The following is a 26,686-nucleotide window of genomic DNA, read 5'->3' as shown; positions in this document are numbered from 1 at the left end:
GTGGTGTGGAAGTGGGGACCACGGGGGAATCGGCATCCCCAGACAGGGGAAGCTGGCAGGTAGCAGCTCTGTGGTCCCTGCCCTGTCTCTGTCAGGCACTGGACATCGGTGTTTGGCTTGTAGAGTCAGAAAGGTTAGGCATGCCTGGAATATATGTGTAAATGCATCAGCTGCTAATGAACAGCCTGTTAAAAGTGATGGTATTGTTGAGGTAGCCAAGGGTAATACTGGATTGCAATAACCTGTGCAACGCTGTGCAGCACTAGCAACCAAAGCAAGCAACGCTGCTTTAGCGTCCCCTTACCCTGGGGAGAAAATCTAAATGTTATTATTTAAAGTAGGGTAATATAAAAAGAGGACTTTTGTTTTCCAAATCAGTATTAATAATCCTAAAGAATATAAATAATCATTTTTATTTTGAAAATTTAAATGTGAGAGAAGCTACTAGGATTGTGGAAACACATGCAGAGCTCTCTCAGTGAGTCATGCCCTCTGTCAAACAAGGTGGGACCTTCAGATTTTACCCTATAAATACAAGGGGGTGTGAGTTTGACCTAAGAGCGGAACAGAAGATTTTACAATGAGAAAGTCTCAGGAGAACCATTCTCATGAGAAAGTTTTGCCTGGAGTTTATGCCTTTTTTTTTTTCTTTTTTTTTTTTTTTTCTATTTACATTAAATAAAAAAGCAAACCCCCAAAGGGGGATGACATTAAGCATTGTGCATATAAACACTGTCCAAAATTCAGAGGGGGGTCTCTTCTGCTTATATTGAAAATGTACTCTGTTCTGTTTGAAAAATCAATGAATTCTCAAAAAAACAAACAAACAACAACAACAACAACAAAAATTTTTGTAAGGTTGCAGGTATCTTGGCAAGGGGTGATATGAAGGTGTCAAGAGAGCTTCTGAAACATGTAAACTTTTTTGAGACTATTAAACCTTTTCTTAAAACAAAGCACTCTTATTCCTCAAAAGTATTATGGGCATATTCTTTTCACATTGTACCCTACTATGTAAAGGCTTAAAAACATGCCTGTTTTAAAAGTTATGTTTTAAAGTAGTCTAAAGTCAGGCTGGTCTAATGAAGCATACTAACAGTCAATTCTTTTCATTAGTATTTCAAAGTATATTTCCAGTACGTTTCCTCTTTGTCTTTACTTGAAGACATGGTCTGGCTGGTAACTATGTTAGCTTCCATCTGCCCTAAAAGTTTAATTGATGACATGCACAGAACTTCTTTGGAAGAGCTGCTCCTTGTTTGCCTCTTTAGCCTGCTTTTGCCTGTCGAAGGATCCAACTCTGACTTGACTACATGCACTTGGACTAATCTTACAAACAAACAGCAATGGATCAGACTTGTAATGCTCCACCCAAGAAAGTGCCCTCTGTAAGATGCTGAAAATATGGGTTACGGTGTCAGAAGCTCAAGGGAATGACTTGATTTAATAACCCCATGGACATTTTTATCCATGTGTGCAGGATACGTGCAGTTATCCTGTGTAGGAATAAAGTACAAGTACACTTTTGCCATTACTATATATAAGACTTAAAGAGTAAATTGGTCATACATCCAATAACCTTACATTTACACTTTGCTTTACCATCAGCCAGCTAGGTTTCTTGCAAACAAGACTGACATTAATGTTACTGATCCGAAGTAAAGACTCCACTGAGCAATAGCATGACAAATCTCTCGAGCCATTCTCAGCCTAAACATTGACATCTTCGCCTGTACTTGGGGATTCACATATCTGACTCATATTAGGACAGCCTTCAGCATTTTCTTGGCCTGTATTCAGAGTCCCTCTGATTAGTTATCATTCCACACTCCACCGTGCGTGGTGAAACCGATACTACAAACCCACAGCTCAAAAGGAGTCAGAACACAGGTGGTACAGCTTGACTCCATGAAGATACTGTCTGTGTGATGTAGCATCAGAGCTTATGTTATAAATAAATAATAAGACCAGTCTATTTACAGTGCCAGATAAAATCTTTGCATGTTAATAACAAGTAAAGAGGATGTAAATACATCTGTGGGATGCCTCCACTTCCATAAAGCACAGTTTTACATCAGGACAGATTCTCTATCTTGTTTCCACCAGGATTTTAGTTAAAGCTTTGATCTTGATGTGGATTATCAAGGTTAATCATATACCTTTCCATAGAGCTGATGCTGACTACCTGTAAGGAGTTAAGAACAACACTGCTTCAACTCCAGCGTGATCCTGGGTGGAGAAGCACAATGTTCTTCACTGAAAATAAGGTCGGCTAAGAGCTAGGAAAGGTGTTAAATCACATCTAATGATAATTACTTAAATGTTGGCATTACTAACTGTCTCTTGAACACAAAAAATAAGGAGGATCCGTAGAAATGCCCAGTTTACTGTTGGTGGTATCTTTTCTGGAGGTGCTACAGGCATGTGGCAATACAGCCACCTGTCATTTCTTCCCCCCCAAGAAGTGAGGAGGAGCACAATGAAGACCAAAAAGCAGACTTTTTATAGACAGGCCCTGGGAGAACAGCACTGCTTTTCTCCCTAGTCTGGCATCTGTCTTAAAGCACCATTTATCAATTATCAGGGGAAAAAACTAGTCAATAGACTAAATTGCCTGACACATCCATCCCAAATAGCAGTCAAACTGGAAGCCAAAACATACAGGTACTATGCTTGTTATCACTGCTTGTAACTTACGGCAGAAGACCATATTGCTCTGTGTCAAGGAGATACAAGCTGTAATGAGCCCAAAGGGAAAAACAGGCTAGTAGCATGAGGGAAAAAATAAACAAAAGAGATGATGACTTGTCAGGCATGTAAAAATGACAGATTTGAACACAGGAATGGTGCCACCCTGTAAAGTATGGTATTCTGACAAACGTCATCAAAAGATAGTATGAGATTCCATTGTTTGTTTTTATTCCTAGTATTCTTTCAATTTAGAAGAAAAAGAAGTGATTTGTTCTTTTTTTTTTTTTTCTTTCTTAGAACCAGTCCTTTCAAATCCACTTGGCATCTAAAAAAATGAAGCCTGACCTGACTCATTCTCATCATCCGAGATGCTACAGGTTAGATTTTGCGTTTCTTCTCTATTCCAAAGAAGGGCAGTTGCCTACACAGGCAGCAATTTGGTATTTTTATTGTATCTAGCATTCCTACACTGCTTGAAAAAACACAATCTTATTCTTGAAAGCACAGCAGCCAGTACTTGTGCTTTCTCTCATAGTCTTAATAAATTGCTACTGAGATATGCAATAAACAAAATATATGAAACCCCAGACTGCCAGCTGGTACTGTCTTGAAGCCAGTTTCGAGTATCTTATAGATCCAAAATGCTGTCTCCTCTCAGTTCTTCTGCACAATATGTATCAAGGGAGGGGAAATGCATACACATTCTTGAATATCCCCTCAGATAACAAAAACATCTTACAGCACTTTATTTCTGAAAAAGTAGAAAGAAAAAAAAAAAAAAAGGCAGTTTGAGGCACAGCTGGCTGGCTTTCCTGCACTGTCATTCAAATGTGTGTACCAGCTCCAAGCCGAGTTAAGCAGGCAGTCTTTTTGCTACCTGGGGCATGAGAGCCAAATCCCTGCTGCACACCATTCTAGTCCAAACGATGAAAACCTATGGGCTTGGCATCTCAGGGGCTGCTCATTCCCAGGAGGAACTCAGACGCAGACTGTTATCAGCTGCGTGGCCAGCTATTTGGGTTATTGCCATAAATGATTTTGGGTGGAGACTGCAGAGCAAGGGAGCATTGGTTAGAAGAAAGTGTGTTGGTAGACAGAAACGTTACCTTGTATGGCTCGTGTTTTGTTTCCCATTAGCTGTATGGGAGGAATGTAAACAGAGCCTTGTCAAAGTGATGTCAAATTGTATTAAACCAGAAGACCTCTCAGAAAAGGCCTGCATGAGGAGAATGATTCAGGGGACAAATTAGAGCTTTTGGTGACCCTTTTTTCTTGTTTTGTCCCTAGATCTGCTACAAGCTCCTTTGTAAAGCTCTCACGTATAGGTTGAATTTCTCTTATTTTTTCCCAGTAAAAGATATAATATTGTATATTTAATGGTTCTTAGAATTCTGAAAACTTTTGGGTTTCGGTTAAAAGGGACAAAAGCTGGAAGAGTGGACAAAAACGGGTGACATCAGCCTTTTGTGGTTGGTTGTGCCATTTTGACTGATTAGTTGGTTTGAAGTCTTGGCTGGCTCTAGCATATTCATCATAAAACACTTCTGCCTGTAGCTCAATGTATGTGTTAAAACCATTAATATACTAGAAATGAGTCTGTTGCTACGTGCAAAAGTGTGCTACCTACATTACCTTGTCTGTAGACTTCTGTCTTTAGCATACCCTTTGTGTTATTAAAGGATTATTTTTTGTTAGCAAAAAAATATTTTTGTGTAGAAGAGGAAACAGCAGGTTCATGCTGTCCCTCCTCCATTTAACTAAGTTTTTCCTTTGGCTTTATGCTATTGGTACCACAAAACACACTTTTCTGCTTATCTTCTGGCTCTTCCCCTGCTTCTCTCTCTCCCAGCGATCAAGCTGTTGTCTACAAAAATAAACAGGCAGGAGAGGAATGGAGCATTTTTGTATCCCACTATTTTAAAAATATTACAGAACTGCTTTGTAAAACAATCTCTATTTTGACAAGTACCCCTAAGACTGTTGACGTACTTTAGATTTCTTATCACAACCCATTTTAGTCCCATAATTACGGGTGAGCAATTGCACGTGTCAAGCTGTGTGCTTACAAGTCAATGTAATAATAGCATGGACCGTGCTTAGGCCTCTGATAATGTAATATGAATTCTTTAAAATATGTCATGTGTTCATGTATGTGTTTAGTACCTCCTGGAATATCAGTTCACCGCTAATTATATGTAAGTTCTGTGAAGAGCTCCCATCCCTTGCTGAATAATTCTGGCTGTCTTACCAATTTTGTGATCACAAAGAACAAATTCATTATTTAATGATAGACTGAAGCAGTCAAGGTTTGACAGCCTGTGTAAGCATGACTGACTTAAAATAACCAAGGCAACCCAGTTTCTCAGTACATTCTCCTGTTCTTTTTATGCTCCCTCTTCATGTTTGCACTGCTCATAGTCCTTTGTCTTGTTTTTTTTTCTTCTTTCCCTCCAATGAAGTGTAATTTTTTGTGCCTCTCCAATCGACAGATACACAGTGTTCTTAGCCACCTCATTTACTATGTATTAGCACAGTGCTTTTCATGTAATCAAGCATCCTAAAGACCTTACAAGCCATTTAATTACCTGTCACAAGTCCAATTACTGTATGTAAGCAGACTGCCTTGCTGAACAGAGAAAACACTGCGTGCAGGCATTGATTTTATTAAAGTGCTTCAGTTCAGTTCATAATGACTGAACAGTGAGATTCTTTACGCTATGGTTCCAACCAAATTGAATTTGCACTGCCCAAAAGGGTAAACTCCACAAAGCACAAAACCTTGCGTCGTCTTGCCATACTTCTGAGATGTGGCAGGAAAAAAGTGAATGCAGAAAGCTAAAAGTAAACAGACAGTGTTTCAAACTAAAAACACAAATTATGATTTTTTTTTTTTTGCAGAAAAGATGAGACTGCTGTTATTCAGTGCCAGGGTTAGTAACAGTTTTGTCTGCTGGCAGCCTGGCCTTTCGGAACACCACCACATCCTAGTTTGCATGCAGATCCATACTGCTCCAAAGCCTGAACTTCTGACTTTCTGATTATCAGGGATTTTCTTCACCATCAATGTTAAAGGATAATCCCTTCTATCCAACAGGTATTTCTCATTTATACCTGCAAGAGTAGGCATGACAGGTCAACTCTGGAACGCATCCATTACTTGAGCATATCTCAGTTTGAATTTGAAAGTCAGAGGAAACATTCCTCTGGCCATGCAAAGGAAGTCACTCTGATGCAAACAATCACGCGAAATGAAACAACAGCAGCAAAGAGTACTACAAATTGAAATGTCAGTGGACATCTGTCAGATGTCGGAATAGTTGGGCTTAATTTCAGCCAGGTTAGCTGCCGTTCTTGTTCCTAACAGAATGTCCTGCTGCAGTTATGATCTCAGGACTATGGTCTGATGGTCTCATGGCTCAGCCTGCAGCCCGTGGCCCTTCTTCCAGCACGGCAGCAGCCCTGAGGGCTGAAGCAAACTTTGAGCCATCTGCATACTCCCTTTGCTCTGCAGCTGCCGTGGCTTCGTCTGTGATCTTCACTGATTGCAACAACTCAAGGCCTTGGCCCATCTCCCATTCTAAAATTCAGGCCACTGATTCTGCAGCACTGTTAGCAACACAATGGATTGTGCCTGTGCTTCTGATTGAGGATGAAATGGGCCACCTGCTACTAAAAAAGACCTTTCTATTTCCTGCTCTAACCTGGTTACTACTGAGAGGCCCTAAGTATAAGGCCCATGCAACCTTGCTCACTCACAAGAGTCGAGACATTCAGCTATTTATCCCTCCTGTTTAGTGTGAGGTATCCTGAAGCTCAGAAAGATCAAATTAGACCCATCTTAGGTGCTTATGTTAGCCTCTTCTGTGCTGGTTGCTTTAGAGGACCCAGAGCTGTTAGCTGAGTTATTCAACTATTTCTTCTCTGTAAACAATGACAGGTTACACATGGAAATGTAAATCATTCTCTGCATTCCTTCCAGAAAGCAATTAATTAACTATTTAAAATAATAGAAGATACAGCTTTCACGAACAAGATCTCAGCACATCTTCTTGGAAAAATAAGACACTATGCAGTTAGGGACTTGACCATTTACCTGTCTTCTTAATATACACCCCCAAAAAATAATTAAGCCTTTGATTCCCAGCATAGTGCTGCTGGTGTTTTGGATTTTACAAGCCATTCCTCTACTGTATTCTTCTCTGAAACACGTGGGTCAGACACAGCAAGTTTCAATGGCACCTTTTTTGGTAATAAAAACACCCCGAGGTTTGACATAGCATACCTGAACCTACACAGGTGAAACGAAGACAACAGTACTAAGAACGCGGACTGAGGCCATAAGTATGCCATACAGTCTTGCTATCATGGTGACAAAAGTTAGAGAGGTTTAAAAAACAAAAACAAAACCTCTTTCCCTTGCTGAACTAGCTGAATCAGCAGAATCTCTGCCATAGGTGCAGTTGTGCTCATGTGTGGTTTTGTCATTTCAATGTACACTGCTTAGTGAAGGTGTTGATATTCTGACATAATTCTATCAGTAACACTCTCCAAGAATATTTGAGCCTTTCAAGTTCAGAGCATTTCTTATTTGGAGAGTCAGTAAACCGCATCTGCCAAAATTACTCATTTTTTGAAAATATGAGAGCAACTAGAGCTGTCTGTATACCTCACAAAAATGATACTGATGACAATTTCCCAATTGCTCTCCCTATTTCAAAAGATGTACTGAAATTTTTTGAGAAAGGAATTATTTTTTTTAATATATTTTGAGAGTGCTTAATCAAGCAAAATCTTTTAACCAGTTCATAATAAAACAGCAGTCTGAATAACTGAAGTAATTTATACCTGATTTACTGGAGGCATTTGTTTGTTTTTGCCCTGTAAGCATGATGTTAAAGAATTTTCTCTTTCATCAAGTCAGATGCTCTAGAAGACAGCAACTGCAACTATTGAGTTTGCTGCTGTTGCACACAACAAGGAATATTTTTAAAGATACTTGGTTGTTTGCTGTTTTCCTCTCTCATGTTCAAACCACTCACAATGTTACTGTCCCTGACAGGCTACAGATGGGAACATGGAAAGATTGTGTGACTTGCTCCAGGTAATGTTGCAAGTCAACGTCAAGGTTGGGAGCTGAACACAACTCTTCTGCTTCCAGCCCTCCTTGCTGCACTGTACTTCTTTTTCTAATACCTGCTAATTCCAATTCCCATGAATTTTAGTACTGTGGGAATGCTAATTCTATAGTTTTTTGTTTGTTTGTTTGTTTGCTTCTAGTTTAGGCTCCCCTTGGTATTTTAAATGGCTAACATAGATTATACACTGAGATTAGAAAATCTAATGATACAGAGTTTTTTCAATATACGTAATCTTAGTACTCTTGCTAAGATTATATATATCTTGACGTACCTCTTTATGGCATATAAGGAATCATTTTTTTCCACTGAGGCAAGCGCCATAGGTGACAAAGAATAATGAAAACATGTCATACATTTGCTCTACTGTAATAGTAAATAATGCACATCCTCTTTATTTTTATTTAATTGAGAAAACATATTTTATTCATTACATTTGGAGTTGTGCCTCTCCACCTTCCACATCTCAGCAGCATTCATTTAGGAGGGAAGAAGCAGAGGAATCATAAGAATATTCTGAAGACTAACATTTTTGTTACCACCACGACCTAAAAGGTCCTATCATTCAATGTAGCAGGCTTTGCTACAGGAGGTATATTGCTTTTCTTCTTGTGCAGATTTGCTCAAAATAGAACCAATCAGTGTTATGAAATCCTTGTTTTGAAAATGTACAGAATCAGAAGACAGTTTATAATCATTTGCATAGTAAGCAACTAAAAGGAAATGATAGGATTAAATCTGCATAAAATTGGGAAAGCTAACTATCAGTAAAGTCTTAAAAGGGCAGCTTTGAGAATTCTGTGTTGAGTTTCAACTCATTCTGCCTAATGCTTTTCCTATTCTAAATAATTTTTAAAGTTACATTTCTGAAGTAGGCCTGGTTTTCTGCCTGCAGCTTCACAGAACAATGAAACACAATAGTCCATCAGCCATTGCCACATTTGTCAGACTTAGAAAAAAATAATTAAAATCTGAAGTATTGATCCACCCTGCTCCTCTGCAAAACAGACTCCTTCAAATTATTTCCCAATGGACTGGCCTCTTTGTAGGATTTTTTTTCTTCCTGAAAATATTTTCCATCATTTGAAAACAACCACACTTAGGTAATGCATATAAAGCCACTTTTTTCTTTCTTTTTTTTTTTTTTCTCTTCCCCAGATAGTCTTTGTTTTTAAGATTGCCCCTACTCATTATGAAATCTGAGTTTTACATGATGAAAATCATCACTGTCAATCTGCTAAGACACAGAGCACTAGCAATCCACAAAGCAAAAGGCAGATTTTGCATTTTTAGGTGGGGTCACGACAAGTTCTTCTTGGCTTTGTGCTGGCTGAGCCTCTGGGGGAGCGAGTACTCCTTCCAAAGGCCAACTTAGTGCAAAATGCAGCATCTCAGCTTCACAATTCTTCATTTCTGTCTTCCTCCTGCTCCCCCAGAACGTCCTTCTGTATTTGCAGAATCCCTTATGCATATGTATACATGAATATAAGTGTATATACGTCATTTCTTCGGCTCTTTCTCCCTAGGATGCTGTTTAACCCCGTGCTTTCCTCGGAGCGACGCCTGGGTGCTCCTCAGCGGGCTCCCTCCCCCGCCACCCCCGCCACACACCCCCGGCTTTGGGCGTGCAAGGAGCAAGCACTTCGGAGCCCCGCTCGCCAGCTGCCTCCACCAAAATCAGCTCATCTTACGCTGACGAAGAGACTTCAAAGCCCGGCATCACTTGACACAGCCGGGTCCACACCAACGAGCAGAGGGGCGTTTCCACAGCCTGTCAGGGGCACCCCTCGGGGAGCCACCCGAGGCTGCCCAAAGACCGAGGGGTCTGGGTACAGCCCCGGGGGCGGCTCTGCCGTTTTCCTCGGCGTTTTCTCGCCCTGCCATGACTTCGCTGTGCCTGCTCGGGCCCGAGCCGGAGGCACCGCCGAGGCCTCTCCCGAGGGCGCTGCCCCAGCCCCGAGCCCGGCCGCAGCCTCGGGGCGTCCCCTCCTCGCCCCACAAAATGTCCGCCGCCGCCCGGCCCCCCGCATCCCGCCCCTCGCTGCTCTTCAATTACCTGTTTTGATGACCCGTGCAGCCTCTCTCTCTCTTTTTTTTTTTTTTTTTTTTTTCCCCTCCTCTCTGCAATGACAATCCGTAGCCGGTCACTCGCTCCCCCCCTCCCTCGCCTCGTCTCGCCTCGCCTCTCCTCGCCGCTGCTCTCCCTCCTCCTCCTCCTCCTCCTCCTTCTTCTCCTCCTCCTTCTCCTCCTCCTCCTCCTCGTCCTCAGCGGGAGCCGGTGTCAGTCAGTCAGGCACATCAGCTGCCCGGGCAGGCAGCGAGAGAAATGCCTAGCGGCTTCCGGGAGTGCCAAATAAAGACAGGTCCAGAGCGAGAGACGGTGACAGAGATGGAGAAAGCAAGCAAGAAGTGGGTGGAGTGTGAAAATGGAGGGAGAGGGAAAGGCTGAGGTGTCTCTCGGCGGCGGCACAGCGCCTGCGAGGAAATGGCAGCGGAGCAGCATCACGGAGGAGCAGGCACGGGCACCCCGGGCAGGGGCACCCACAAACCCCTCGCTTGGCGAGCCAGGCGTGCACCGAGACCATCCGCTGCCTTCTCCAAACCTGGCCACATTGGGCCAGCCCAACAGCTGTGCCCACGGTGGGGTGGCTGTTGCCTTCGGTACAGCCACCAAATTGGGGCTTCTCGGTGCCTAGGCCTCGTTTGTCAGGCTCTGTGGGCTGCAAGCCGAACGGAAGCTCGTGGGTTTTGCAATTAGGTGGTGCTCATCACCACACCGTCCCAAGGGCCGTCTGATCATCCACCTGAAATGAAAGCTGCTTCACCTCCGAGTACTGCTGAGCTGACTTTCTGCACAGACGCCTGGGGAGAAGACCATGAATTCACAGCCTTTAAAGAAACTCTTTACTCTTGCAATGGAAAAGGACTCATTAGTCAATAATTTAAAAAAAAAAAGACCACATGCATTTTCCCAAGTCAACCACGTGGCTGTGCAAAAATTGGTGGCAATTTGCTGTATCAAATCCATAGTTTATTTTAGAAAAAAAAGTATGTTTCACTTATGATGACTTGACAACAGCACTGTAAAATATGAAATGTAAGCATTTGTTCTAATTATGCCTCTGTTAAACAGGGAATGAAGAAGATTGTATTTTAACAAGGACACCATAGCCATAGCAACTCGTAGACCTCAGTACATCTGTACAGAAATGAGATGAGTAGAAAGCAATAAGCAAAAGCAAGCTGACTGCAAGGATCAATCTAGGATCAAAATTCACTAGTGTGGACAATGTAACTGGCACCAGAAGTTGGAAGAAATCGGTGCTGCAGCCTCCTGCATGCAGTAAGAGGAATTACTTCTCCTTGGCATGTATAGAAAGCCAGACAAAATCAACAGAACAGCACAGGAACTGAAGACCTGATCGCAGAAATGCACAGAACACAGCAACTGCTTAAGAGAAGCAATAAACAAGCCCAGAAGCAATAAACAAGCCCAGGGATCTCCTTCTGGAAAGGAAACCCAAAAGGATAAAGAAACATCGGAATGACTGAATTAAAGCTCAAGGTCCGTATTCCATAGTACTCAGAGGAAAAAAACAAAAACAAAACAACAAAAAAAACACACATCCCAACACCTGTGTAGTGTCAGTGTCATAAACAGAAAGTTTGGGATGGTAAATGCCATCAGATTTCTGCAGAATACCAATTTAATTTGAGGAAAACGTCATTAACTTAAGAAAAGTTTTAGAAGTTCTTACTGTAAGAGCACAGTCAAGCACTCTACGTCATTCTTCCACTTCACATGCACATAAAAAGGAGGGGAAAACAACTGGGCATTTTCTTTGCATGGAACTGTTTATGAGGCTACCAAACTGGCAAATGCCCTGCGTATCTAAAGTAAATTTAGCACATCTTCCTGTAGCACATCTTCCCTCCTGACTTCTTCTAGTGCGTTCTTCAAGCATAGGAGCTACGCCAAACAATCAAGTTCTTTTGCTCTTTTCACTTCCCCAGGGGAATGCTGGCAAATGTCAAAGGCTAAGACTAAGATAAAGGGAGCACAAGTAGTAATAAATTTAGCAAGAAGGGAAAAGCAGGAGCTTCTGTAATTGTAAAATGACCTCATAATACAGAGGAAACACAGCAGCAAGTAGAGATGTAAGATGTAGATCCTGAAAACAAGGTATTAGAGAAGCGAGCCTTGCCCACTTCAGTTTCTCTATAAATAAGGGCAATCTCAAAAGGCAGTTGTTCTATAAAGAACTTTGTAGCCTTAACTCTGGCCTAACAACAGGCCCCTAAAAAGAACAAAAAAATGAGAGATGTGCAAATTTCGGACTTTGCAAAACATTGAATGTGTAAAAATACTGAGTAGATGACATGCTATTGCTCTAACCCATCCAAAATTTTTTTTTTTTTTTAAAAAGGCTTGGACAGCAATAAAAACGTGTTTTAAAACTGCTTGGTGTTGACATCAAGTGCAACACTCAGCAAGGGAAGCCTAGAATATCAGATTTCAGTGCTGAGTACTTTTCCTTCAGTCTAACAATGCATTCGTATAATGGCTTGGGTTTATATGTAGAAAATAAATTAATGCCAGTATTTGCAACATAAATAGGTAAAGGTTATTACTTCTTTGGTAGGGAAAGGATCACCAACTTCAGGATTGAAACATTCAGTCTTCTAAAAATGTAGAAAAGTGTATTAATCCCAGAAATATATATATATGATACTAATTTATGCCAAACTCCTCCTGAAATTCTAAGGAGCTCTTATACAAAACGTGTCTATACTAAAAGCCCTCTCGTTGGAAGATATCCAACTGAAATATAGTGCGTCATGGAGTATAGTGTATGGCATTTAATATAACTTTTCTTTTTACTTTTTAACTTTGCTGCTGCAGACAATCTGTGCCAAGGCTGATATATTTTATTGCCTTTTATAGAAGAATGCATTTCTGAAGTTGTGTGGGGATCCCAAAGTGCTTGTCAGAAGCTGCTGTAGAGATCAAAATCTCTATAGAATGACAGAATAGTAACCTACTTAGAAGAAAATATCTGGTGCATATTTTATTTTATTTGCAGGCATGTTTTTTCACAGAAGGAAACTGTCAAAAATGTTAATACCTACCTTCTCAGTATTTGTTGAAAATGGATTTTGAATGTATATGGTTGTTAAATTTCCCTGTTGCACCTAAATGATTTCTAGATGAGTTTGGAGAAAAGCACAAATACATGTATTGTTGCTCATTTCCTTGATTTCATGAGATCTATCTTTGCTGGGGCAATGCAGAAGAATTAATATGAAGTAAAAACGCATAAGGACATATTGAGGTGAAAACAAATCTTGTGGAAACTGTGCTAGCATGACTTGATAGATCTGCTTAAGTAATATTTGAGTGCATTCAGTACTTGTCAGAATGTCCTTTGCTTACCAAATCTACAGTTTAGTCTTCAGAATTTGATAAACAGCACACAGTTGATTAACTAAATGGATCAGTGAGGAATGCTTTGTGGGTACCTTGTACAGATCCAGCATTAATACAAACAGGGGAAAAAAATAAATAGGAAGATTCTGCCAAAAAAGTGGACTCTGTCCTCTCTCACTAGCGTGAAATAAGGCTGAATATATCATCATCTAATCAGATTAGCTATAAAATAAGATTAAGGCAGGTTCAAATTACATTTGGCTGATAAGTTGTCACTGTACTGCTTTTGTCTCTTTGTATTCTCTCTTATACAGTAAGCTCTGGGGGTGTGGACTCTCATAACTGTACATTAATTAGATGGATGCTTCTCTTTAGGCATGGCAACATAAAAAGTTAAATAAGAAGCACGTGCTTATCATTAAGGATGTGAGTAATAGCATCCCTGTGTAGCAGAGCACTTAGGCATTCCAGTTGTATTTGAGCAGCTTGTAGCATAGGGAAGGAATTACTCACTTGTTTATAATTCAGTAAATGTTTAGGGGCTTTGCTGAATCCGAGGGGAAAATGTCCTGATCTCACAAATACTAATCTGTGTGACTATTTTCTCTAATGGCAATTTGGTGTTTTAATTCATTCCTATGGAGCTGTTCTATTGGGAAAGCTACTCAGTGAGTATCATAAGCTTGGGCTCCAATTCTGCTAAGTATTTACATTGCCCTATGTATTTATTATCAGGAGATACAGGCTTCTGTGGTACTGCTTAAAATCCTGTTTTAAACAGTGCTGGGTTTTGTTACAGATTTCAAGCGAAGTTTCATGATTTTAATTACAAGAAGAAATTTGCAAGGAATACTTTTCATGAGGGTGATTTGACTGAGAATCAGAGGAAGGAAAACCAAACTTGCAGGTGTGTGAATGCAGCATTACATCATCTGCAGCTACTCTTTGTCACGTAGGAAAACTGTGGAAGGAGCAGTCAAAATGATTGACAAAGCATTGGTCAATGGTAATTTTCCCATTTTAGAATCACCAGCATTTCTGCTCGAGCTTCTTAGCTGTTTCTTTCCATCTAGGCTGCATTGGATGCACTGGGAGACCAGCAGTGTCCTCTGACTATGCATCAGCATCACTAAACAGAGCGAGGTACTGTGTCAGGCTTTGTAGTTGACTATACGGTTCTGCTTTGGGTTTCAGGACAGCTTCACCATGGTTCTGGCCACTGTGCCAGCCCTAGAGATGAGCTGTGAAGCATCTTGGTAGGATAGTTGCAGCTTGACCTCGTGATTTTCAGTGCTTTGTAGTCCAGCCATCTGTGAGGAAAATGCACGTGTATCCAGATATTGCTGAAAGTCAAAAACTACCAAAAATGCTTCCTGATCTTCATGCCATTGCTGCTTTGGCTCATCCGAAGTGTCTCAGCATCCTCACGAGTTCCAGTCCCCTTCAGGACTTGCAAATGGGTCAGGCATGAAAATCTGCTGTTTTAATCTGTTTTCTTGCAGCTGCAGTTTTTTCTTACTAGATCTTTCACATTTGCCTTACTAGTCTTTCACATTTGTCTCCCACTATGTCTCTTACTCCACCATGCATATGATAGCACTGATGTTGTTGTTGGTTATAATTTTTACAAACAGAACACTTCATAGGAAAGCAAAGAGCAACGTGAGCAGGTAACTAGATGTGTATTCTGACAGGTATAATTTAGTGTTGTTCCAAGCACTTTATTAGACTGTGTCCTTATTCAGTGAGCAGTTCATTAGAGAGGACATGTGTGTCAGAGAAACCCACTTAGAGACAGAATCCCTTTGTTCTTTATTTCAAATTAACTATAGTGAATTTGCTGCTGAGTAACATTTGCTACCCCTTCTACCAACAGTGTACTTAGCTGGTTTTGTCCATCTCCAAGCTCCTTGGCTCTGGGTGGGTGAGAAAGCCACTCAGTCCCCCCATTAGAACAGTTCACTCTGGCAGAAAATAAAGACCTTTGCCTCACTATTTACACCATGCTTGGCCTTGTCACGGCTTAGTATGCTTACTAATCCTAATATAGAAGGTAGGGGGGAAGTTCTGAATGTCAGTCTCTGAAATCTGTGATTTATTCTTGAAAGGTACTGAGGTATTTTATGCTTTTCCAATACAGAACTGGAATGCCGGGAGCGATAGCAGTGTGAATTTTCTTCTGCTCCTTCAACCTCTCCCCCAACCACGGACTTGGAAGACTGAGGATATCTCAGTTTTACATCCTCCTGAAAAATGAGACAGCTGGCATGGATCCCTAGGTACAGTACATTACTCAAATTAATATGCAGTTTTGTCAGCCTAAATTATTATTTTACAAATGATGACTGCCTAGATTAGGTACAAGTTGCTGATCAGGCACAGCAGCAAAGTGCCTAGCAGAGTCATTTACCCTGCTTTTCACCTTCTCCATGGCAAATGGAGACCCACCTTTTTAGTTTGCAGTACTCTGAGAGCTTCTTGAGAACGGCCACCTTTTCTGAAATCTGTCCTTCTCAATGTATTCTTTTCTCATTCAGCTGTTGCAGAATTATTTCTTCTGTTGAATTTAGAAGGGCTTTTCATTTTATAAGGACCTTAGCCTGATATACTTTGTACAGTGTCTGACTTTTTTCCCTTACTTTTTCAATTACCATAATCTATGAATTAACTTCTATGAAAATAGAGGAACAAATATAAAGCCAAAAACAATTTTTGCCTTTTTAGCCAGATCATCTTCCAGTCTACTTTTTTTTTTTTTTTTTTTTTTTTTCCAAGAAGGGAAGAAGGAGCAAAGAGAAGGAAAACAACATATTTAAGTTTGATGCCTAAAATAGATTAGAAAGAACTGTAAATACTTCACACTGCTGGTGTAAAATCTTGTTCCCCCTCAAGTCAATGAATGTTTTGCCAGTGACCAACAGGATCAGCAATTCACCCTACATTTCCAGGTTAATGTTTCACTTGAATAAATGTGGGCCAATGACTGAGGTACCAGAAACAATCTTTTTGTTTCAAAACCAGTTATTTATTTCATTTTTATTTTCTTGCTTTACTGTATTTACTTGGGCTCTGTACATACTGCACAATATTTCTAGAAGCTATCATTTTCTTTCAAGAATATTGCTTGCTCTCCTGAATAATTCATCTTGGAGTTCTCTTTTAATCCCCCCATCAAATGTGACATTCTTGTATCTTCATAAAGGAAAAAAAGGAAAACATCACTCTAAAGCTGATTTATGAATTAGACCATGAGCATTAAAAATATATAAAGTGTTGGTGTAAATAAGAACTTCAGCTTAGATTCTGGTTCAGTTATATCAGTACCTCTGAAACAATACTGTTGGTTCTATATAAGTTTCCCCTAATGTAATTTAAAACTGGCCCTGACTTATCTCTAAGTATGAAAAAATGAGCACAAGAAAGAAATATGATGAAGATTCGATTTTCCAATATCAGCTAATATGACTGACAGTATACTAAGGTTTGAAGGAAAACAGAATTGCTTAGAATATAATATAAATTCAGCAGTAAATAAAATATTTATAATATTGTGAAACAACCCGATAATAGTTGATAAAAAGATTGTTTTATCCAACATCCCACACATCCTTCTAGGATAAGATGTAAAAATTTTCAATGTAAAAGAAAGAAACCAGAAACACCTTCATAAAGAATCTGTGGCCCACAAGCACTTGTAAGGTCTTCCCTTAGATTTATAGTTATGCATGCGTTGTAGGCAGCTCCAACTCATTTTCCAGTATAAGATAAACTCAGGTGTTGCAGCTTATATAGTGTTGTTTAAACACTGTGTGTCTTGTGGTGTTTGTAAAACATAAAAGGGTATTAACCAAAACAGCTGTGTATCGCCATGAAGAAAGTATTGCTTAAAAAGTCAAACCAGCATTAAAGGCACATGTTGATCCCACAGTACATAAAAGGTTGTTGCTCGCATCTGAGCTGACCAGTCCTGAAATGTCAGCCTCTTCCAGCCACCAGCTTCATTGCACCTGTCATAATCAGCCAAACCTATCAGCTTGGTTGAGTGGTTTGACTGTGGCTTCTGTGACCTCCTGTGTATGCACGTCAGTGATAAGCAAAGGTACGAACCACACTGGGGGACCTTGGGTTGCATTTCATCGGCAGCAAGGAATGAACTGGTGAGAGTTCTCTTGTACGGCACTTAACAAAAGGAAAATAAAATGCACTGGAGAAACAATAGAGTGAAATCTTTTAGGGAAACAAAAGAGAAGAGGCCTCTCACATTAACATTCTTGGAACCATAGGCTGATCTCCGTCATCAGTTCTGGTGAGCAACGCATATAATTCCTTCTTCCCGAGTCATCCATCAATATCTATAATGGTTCACCAGTCTTAATGTGATAACTTTTCAAAAGTTGAAATATTTCTGTAGTGTAGCTTTCCCAGGAATCCTCGCTAGCAGATCTTCCTTAAATCTTTTTTGTTTTCAGTGTTATTGAACAAAATTGGTAGAGAACCTGATGCTCCACATAGGGGGTTTGTTCAAGGTTGGTTTGTTGAGTGGGTGTCCTGATTTTTATTGCGATACATTTCCCCGGCCAAAAGGTTGCATGTCTTGTGTGGTCATTAACCATTAAATTAACAAAAGCAGAACAGAAGGGCCTATTATTTGTTTGCTTTCACTAGTTACTTTATTTTTCACTCTCCTGTTGACATTTTGGATATGGGTTCTAGGACATCAATCACTACCTATTTAATTTCTTCACTTTCAGATATGCAAATATTAATTTTGTAAGGAATACAAACAAAACTTAGATTTATAGTTACCATGCGTATCTGACTGTTGGCTGAATGCCAAAAACTAAGATCATGAGAACAATTAGCTTCATGTGTGAGTTAAAGTACGTATCTACATATTCACATTACCTAATATTGACCAAGAAGAGGATAACGAATGAAGGTTCAGGTCATCACAGATGTTCAAGTCTCTTTCTCTTACAAGAACGCATCTCAGTGTAGACACCAAGTAGAAGATTGCCAGTGCAGTTTTATCTGTCATGGGGTTGTTTTTAGAAATTGGAAATTTATACAGGAACCTTTCTGAGCAAAACACCTGCTGATTTTAGTCCGTTTTTTGTTTAAGGGAGAGCTCCAGGTTTAAAGGTCTGTTTGTTCCAGGATGATTGAAGCCAACACAAGTTTAGCCATTGATTTGAAAGAGCAGGTGGCTGTCCTTATGGGCCTACTCCTGTTCCAGCTGAAGTCAGCTGAGCTGCTACCCTTATTTGATAGGAGATAGCTGTAATTCAGCAAATAATTAGCAAAAATGTCAGCAAGAACCTCCTAAAGCCTTTGTGCAGCTGAATCAGCTCACCTCTGAAGAAAGCTCGTCTCCTTCCGATATTGGGGCTATTGACTGGTGCAGCTGCTGTGTGGGTGGGTGTGTGTCTTGCCCTGCCACCTCATTCACTGCCTGTGCATTTCACCTCCCACGCTCCACCTGCACAGGGCACGATTACTCAGTTTCTGTACGGCAGCAGAAAGTTCTGCCTGGTGTTAATACTTGGTTGAAAAGCAATCACATTCCCTCTTTTTAAAAAAAGCATTTTTGGGTGCTAGGGGTGCACTTCTAGCTCCCCTTATGCAGCATTCATGGACTTCAGACTAGCTGGAGAGGTGGGATTATGTGTGAAATGATAAGAACAAGTGAACCTGTACTGTATTGCAACTGGTGTGTCATGTATATGACATGTATATGATGCTTCACATATGAGTGATCTAGTTTGTATAAGGATTCCAGTACTAAGGGTCTCATCTCTGTTGCACACATTGAATTGCAGTGTGTCATTAAAATCTATCTTAGATATCTTTTACTGTTTTTCTTTGCTAATGCTTTTTTTTTTTTTTTTTTTTTTTTTTTTAGTTTGGACATCCATTTAAAGCAAATAATCAGGTTAGTTTTTCTTTAACTTTCCTTTATTTACATGATATGCAATATAAAATTTTCATATATTATATGATATATAACATATGTATAAATATCTATCACTGACTCACAGAATTGGTCACGTTGGAAGGGACCTGTGGAGATCGTCTAGACCAAGCCTCCTACTTTTTCTTGGTTTCTTAACTTCAGCGAGGGAGTCCTTCCATGCACTTGCTTCTGCCTTATTTAAATCTATTTTTTCCTGATGTAACCTAAAAACATGAAAACAGGGAGCTATAGCTAAAAATATATAAAACTGATAAAAGCATGTTTTACAAAATTTAACATACTTTCATCTGAAAGAATCATCCAAAAGTTCAACAGTGTAGCAGCTGTAGCTCCTTTGAAATTAATAATACTGATATGATTTATATCATCTACAGCTCTGTATCTGAGTTATTCTGTGATTCTTTAAAATCATTGCTCTGAGTTTTTCCTCTTTAAAAACTGGTTTGACCATTCTGTATGTGAGCCACACCCTGAAAAACCGAAAGACTTTGCGCACATAATTTAAGATTTACCCTAGTATCAGGGTTAAACCTGTTTCAGTCTGTCATTCCATTGCTTAAAGTGCTGTGGAACTCAAGGGTTTCTATTTGCACGTTTAGCAAATCAATTTATTATAACCTGTCATGGCTTAGAACTTGCTTCCTGCAGTTGGAGGTGTAAAGTGTGCTTTTATTCCTCTAAAAATACTTGTTAAAAAAATCTGACTATTTTTTTTTTCTTTCTAAGTGCATTGATTGTGGCAAAGAGCGCTGCTTGATAGCTCTGTAAGCTGCACACTCTTCGTTATGCTCAGAGCAGACAACGGACAGTCAGACCTCCTCCCATAAACCCCAAAACGTGCAGCTTTTCACCCAAGTGCAGCTGCTTTTATGTGCTCTTGCTGAGGCTTTCAGCAATGCTCACAGTTGCTGACCACCAGGAACTAGAGTGATACCACTCCTGATTGCTCCTAGACTCCTGAAAAGGTTTTGTGGGAAGTAAAAAAATGTTTTATTCATTTTGCTTCAGGCTGTCATGATGCTATAGTCTGAAACACCCCTAGCTTTAGAGCTGCAGAATCCCTGGGAAGTTCAGGAACCTGACTCTGTGGTGACCTTTTCTGAAAAAAAGGTCAGCATGCCACATGCAGACTTGCCAAGTCGACTGCTTTTCCCTGTAGACTAGTGCTTTGTGGTCTTATCCATGGATCTGTTAGGAAACTTGGCCAAGCTACTTTTTGTTGTTTCAGGCACAAATTGTTGAATGGAGCTTCGGACTAAATAAGAGTGATTTCAATACAATGGAAGTAAATGTAGAATTGAAAGTGCTTACAAATCAGCCTGTGGCTCCCTCTACATTATCTCCAAATTTTTACAATTTTAATGCAGATTTCCTAAATTAATTCATAGGTCTTGATTCTGTAAAATCTCACTCTCCCATTCTCCCTTTTTTTTTTTTTTTTTTTCCCTCAAAGTTAAAAGGGGAGTGGGACTTATTTGGTACATTGGTATGTAGTGGTATATCTTCTAACTGTTTGAATTAGCTCTGGATCAAAAAACAGCCTCATTACTGCCACCTCATTATTGCTACATAATTGTTTCCTGTGCCAAAAACTTTTTTAGCATGTTTTTTTATTTCCTCTTTGTCAGGGGGACATTTTTTTTTTTTTTTTTTTTGGTACAAAATGTGGACAGGCCACCGCTAGGTATTTTAAATACAATCACAGATTGTTTTCTCAGCTGGGGATGGCTTTGGGTGGCAGTTTTGCTTTGACAGTGGCTTGGGGCTTTTTGATTTTAACTAAAAATTAAATATGGTCCAGAACAAATGTGTTCTTCCCATCCTCTTCTGTTTGTGAGATAAATCATTGTTAATATTGAAAACACTGCAGAATTTGAAGATAGTATTGTATTAAACTTCTCTGGTATCATATTTTTCCCTACTTTCCTTATCTTCAGATGAGATTGTTACCTGTTTAGGGCAAGGATTATGTCTTTGGGTAGTATTAATCAGCTAATATATTTTTGGAGACCGTGATATAAATATTTCTCTTAATATTTTAGAAGTAGGCTCTTATCTGTAACAATTATTTTTACCTATTAAATGTTTCAGGTCAGATTCTCAGTTCTTCTAGGTCACCAGACCTGTACAGAAAGCTGCAGAGATCTGCTGATTTATAGCTGCTACATGTCTGTCACGGCATTCATGCAATTGTTTGAATGATTTGAAATATAATCTCCAGCTAGAAAGGTGCACGCTGTTAATGATTTAAAACTTTATTTATGTGACTGTAGCAAACATATATGCCAGTCAACAACGGCTTCTGTAATGTATATTGCCAGGTCATTGTCCAGTCATGCTCACAAAGCCTCCCCAGTAGACACACAATTCAGATGCTGGCCACAGATGTGCCGTTGGGAAGCAGGGGCTCTGACGTTGTGCTGGTAGGCATCAGTGAGCCACGGACTGATCTGAGTGCAAGATGTTATTCTATTAATTTTTTATTAACCACATAGGAAGCCTCCGTCAAGATACTTACAGCAAAGTCGGAACGTGTCAAATTCCTGCGTGAGTCACAGACCAAATGCTGTGGATCAAAAGCTCAGTTGTTGAACTTTGCATTGGGCTTTATAAGAATAACTTGCACTTGAGAGCCTCAGTCATACCTGTCATGCTACGGGCTCTGCATTCAGATAGCTTTGCAGTGCTACAGCTCAGCACAAATGTCTGTATTTAGAAGGTGTTACGTGCTTTATGAAATAACTTGCTATCTAACCTGCGTATCAGTAGCTATACAGGTAGTGAGTAAAGCTCACATCAATGGTGAAAAAGCAGTGGAATACGTGCCAGTTGGCTCTTTGGTTGTTTTATGATACAGCTGGCTCAACTGCCTCAAATCAAGTTTTATGATACAACTGGCTCTTCACTTGTTTTATGATACTTTTCCCATCAAGTTGCATCTGTTTCAGAAGAGTGATGGATCTGAATCTGTGGGCCTCCTGTCCTTTGGTATTATCAAAAGGACACAGTGAGGTATTTTGAGTCTGGCAGCACTACTGGCTATTTTGGCTGGTGGTGTGTGGGATAAAGTGGGATTGCCCGTTACCAGCTCCATGGGTGTGTTGTAGCAGCAAACATTTGGTCGTCTCTATGGGTTGTACGTACTGACAGGACACTTGGGGTGCTGTCCTAAAAAGAGGAAGGAGACTAGAAACGATGCATAGCCTAATGCTCGTATTTACACAAGTGCTACATTTGAATAATGGAAGCAATGTTGGACTTTACAGCATGATCCTTGATTCTGAGGCTGTAAAATTCTGGTACAGGAAGAACTAAGACTTTCTAACAATCATTTTGTTTATATGCAACAACTTTTAAAACATTTTCCACAACTGTGTAAATAATCCGCCTTTGCTATGACTACTGACTTATAAAAAGCCTGCTGCCTTATTTTGTCCGAATAACAGTCATTTAATAGACATTCAGTATTGGTCCACTGTCTTAACGAGGTAAAAATGACCATTAAAACTGCAATAATTCCAGCTCATCGCTCAAGTATTTTGAAAGCACTTATATAATCTGCACTTCTCTTAAAACATGAACTAATACCTGTATTTTTCTAGATTTTTTTTTTTTTTTTTTTTACAAGAGCACCCACCACACAATGTCATTGGACAAACTCAGTGAAAGCTACAAAAGAATAAAATATGACCCACTGATACTAAACTTATTTGAATGTCCCTTCCTCTACACAGTCCTCTGAGGTGTTTGGGTTTGCAGCTTTGTGGTACCACACCTGTGTTTGTTCCGTGGTGAGTGCATCTTTTACATTCCGTGCGTTGTCTAGCTTTTTAATCCACATGCAGATGCATGCACATTTATTCACACTGCAGTGAGCAAAAGTCCTCATAAAGAACTGATATAACATGCAACACCTTCATGGAGAGGGTGTTCAGGCATTGGAATGGGCTGCCCAGGGAAGTGGTGGAGTCCCCATCCCTGGAGGTATTTGAGAGGCATGTAGACATGGCACTAAAGGACATGATTTAGCAATAGGAATTGGTAGGTCAGGTTGATGATTGGACGTGGTGATTTTGAAGGTCTTTTCCAACCTGGATGAGTCTATGATTCTATAACACAGGAGAAATGTTGTAGGAAAGTCTATGTAGAAAAGGCTTTTAGACAGCTGTGTTCATTGAAGTGTGTACAAGTGAAAACAGACAACTTTGTCTCAACACTAAAATAGTTTGTTGATTAAAAGAAGATACCCAATATGCAAAAAATACTTGTGTTTTAAGCATAAAATGAATGTGTTACATACGTGTTTGGTATTCCACAAATATGTGAGATAAAATTCAATATGCAATTATGTGAAATTGTTTACTATATTTGGTTAATTCCTCCCATTCTCTCATACCTTAGTGTTCAGTGATAGGGATTCAAGTCTGTGACATCTGTTCTTCACTTACAGTGTGTGACTTTTAGAGTTACAAATGTTCATTTGCAAAAGCAACAGGGAAATATGTACCACATGTAATATAAACATTGTACAGCATCTACGCAGTGTCAGCTCAGTTAACTAGATGCTGAGACTAGATTTATTGGAAGATGAGTATTGAAAATTAATCTAACAAAAATAATAGTCCTTCCCTCCTAGCCCTTAGAAGACCTTGTGCACTTCATTCACCCTTGTAAATGAACATTTAAATGGACTACATATTTATGCAATTTTTCTGTAAGGAATTTATTTTATTTTTTTTTCAGAGAAAACATCATTTCAAACAAGGAGAAATGTGGTGGAAGATATTCCTTCCATTTTCATCTCTGCTTAGACAATTTTTCCTTCTTTAATGAACTATTTACAGGAGATGCCACTCTTTACAATAGACATATTTTGATAATTTCAATTACAAATTTTCACAAAGTAAATCCATCTTGATCCTTCTGAAATGGCAAGTAGTTAAAATATATCTTGAACATTTTCCTCCAGTGGTTTCAAATGGTCTATTTAAATGCAGGCTATTCTTACTAATATTCCTTACTGACAATCTCTGATATCATAATCTAAATTTATATCTTTCAGGCTGCTAGAGATTGTTCTGTGAATTAGCAACAGAGTACTATTGCTGCTGATAAAATACATTTGTAATTTATCGTGTTGCTGTATTGCTTTTATGATAGTCTCTATGAACTATCTTCAGGACTTAGTTCAATTTTAACCAAAGATGCAAAATCTGGCAATCCCTGTCTTATATTTCTATTCAAAAACAAGCAAACAAATAAACAGTGGAAAACATGTATATAATAAAACAAAGCTAGAATCACAGAATATCCTGAGTTGGAAGGGACCCACATGGATCACGAACTCCTGGGTACCCAGAGGACCACCCCAAAATCAGCCCATGTGTCTGAGAGCACTGTCCAAACACTTCTTGAACTCTGTCAGGCTCGGTGCTGTGACCGCTTCCCTGGGGAACCTGTCCCAGTGCCCAACCACCCTCTGGGTGCAGACCCTTTCCGTAACCCCCAGCCTGACCCTCCCCTGTCCCAGCTCCATGCCGTTCCCTCGGGTCCTGCCGCTGTCCCCAGAGAGCAGAGCTCAGCGCCTGCCCCTCTGCTCCCCTCGTGAGGGAGCTGCAGGCCGCCATGAGGCCTCCCCTCAGCCTGCTCTGCTCGGGGCTGAACAAACCAAGGGACCTCAGCCGCTCCTCATATATTTTCCACTCCAGACCCTTCATCTTTGTAGTCCTCCTTTGGATGCTCTCTAATAGTTTTATGTTCCTCTTATGTTGTGACACATGAAACTTTACCCAGTACATGAGGTGAGGCCTCACCAGCGTGGAGCAGGAACTAGATGAAGAAACCCCAGATGCGAGCTTTATCTTAGCTGAGCTAAGATACTTAGCCTCCACTTGCCTCCTTTTACAAGCAGCCAAAAGAAGCTCCTTCCACCAGTAACTCAGAGGATCTACACATCTCTTGGCCAGGGAGCAAGATAATTTTCTTAGAATAAAGTCAGGCCTGGGGAAATGACTTTGCATTTTCTGTTAGACACAATTCCTGCTTTGTACCAGACTACAGTGTTCAGTACTCGTCAAATACCATATAGGACTGCAGTGTTTGTCATCATCAGACAGCACTTGTCTGATGACTACAGGAATGTGACAATAAGAGGGAGATTTTTTTTTTTTTGCTTGTTTTATTTTAAAGAGGGAAACTATTTGATCACATTCTTGCCATTTAACTTGATGCAACCCTAGATGTAGAAAGTGATTCTGTATTTTGCATGCTGAATATATAATCCCATTCTCATTCCTCACTATCAAAGATATCTGGTGATCTCATGTGGAAGGTAGAGTGCTGTGTCACAGTCACCATATTTGGTTTCTTTGGAGCTAGGCAACCCCAGCTTAGCCTAATCCATATAACAACATTTCTTATTACGAGGGTTCTTTTTTAGAGTATTGATAGTGCTTGGCAAGTATGGAGAGCTGCATGTGCTAGATGACTGCTTAGTTAATTGTGGAATTTGATTTTCCTTTATTTCATGAGCCAACTTGCAGATTCTTTCAAGAGCATTTGAAAAGCTTTTTTGAAGCACCAGAAACCAAGCTGGGGAGGACCTTGGGTAACAATCATCTGTGTTCTGAAGAGCCCAAAGCTGTCCTGACTTCATCCACACTCATGCTTGTTGGAAAATGTTTGTTAATGCATTTTATTAAAATAATCTAATCTGAAGGCAAGACCACAAGACCAGATCCAAAGTTCTTTGAAGATATCTGAAGAACTTTAAACGATTTCCCTGTACAGTGGAGATGGCCACTGTGGCAGGGGAACAGTTTTTAAGCAGTGTGAAAATGTCTGCGACTGTCTTTAAAACGTTTCTTCCAGCCTCTCTTCTTCTTTATCTTGCCAATTTCATGCTTGCTTCTATCCTGACCACTGTAGTGACCAAATCAGTTCTTAAAGTGCAAGCTCCTCTTGATGTTTTCCAAAACCTCAACACACAGTTCCTTTTTCATTCTAGAGCAAGCAGATCCAGGAGTCCTTTTTTTCCTCTCCCTGTGCCAGGAGCTTAAGGGAGGAAAGGAAAAGAGGATGAGGAGAGGAGCCACAGTGGCAGAAGAGGGTTCCTTCCTTAGGCAGTTTCTAACAGGTGCTTCTTTTTGCAGACTGCTTATAAATGAGATTTTTCTGAGTTTGTGACCTATTTCAAAGTAAGTGCTGGATGCTGACACATTTTGTCTTTGCTCAACTGTGGACAGTGGGCACTTGTTGCTGAGAAAGTGCTTCACCCAGTCCACTCCAGTGGGTAAATCAGCTTCTATCTGGATTTTATAAAAAGGGTCTTTACTCCCCCTCCCCCGCCCCACTATCCTTCCCTGAGCCTTCAAGCATGTTTATTCAAATGACGTTGTTGAAGGGGAGCTTGTAGAAGACCCAGTTGAGATCCTATAACATTTAAGCACCTCCCCCTGG

General features: G+C 40.1%; 1 protein-coding gene across 1 annotated transcript in view; it reads right to left on the bottom strand.

The window, feature by feature from the left end:
- The window catches only part of CAP2 (cyclase associated actin cytoskeleton regulatory protein 2), a 63,528-nt gene extending 53,515 nt beyond the window's left edge, over positions 1-10,013 (bottom strand). Inside the window, exon 1 of the mRNA XM_084306885.1 lies at positions 9,883-10,013. The gene's annotated coding sequence lies outside the window, so the exon portion shown is untranslated. The remainder of the gene's footprint in view (positions 1-9,882) is intronic.
- Between the last annotated feature and the right edge of the window lie 16,673 nt (positions 10,014-26,686).

This window comes from Netta rufina (assembly GCF_964035555.1).
Source record: "Netta rufina genome assembly, chromosome: 2".
NCBI classification, from domain to species: Eukaryota; Metazoa; Chordata; class Aves; order Anseriformes; family Anatidae; genus Netta; species Netta rufina.
Note: the sequence above shows the minus strand (reverse complement) of the source record. Positions and strands in the feature narration are given on the sequence as shown.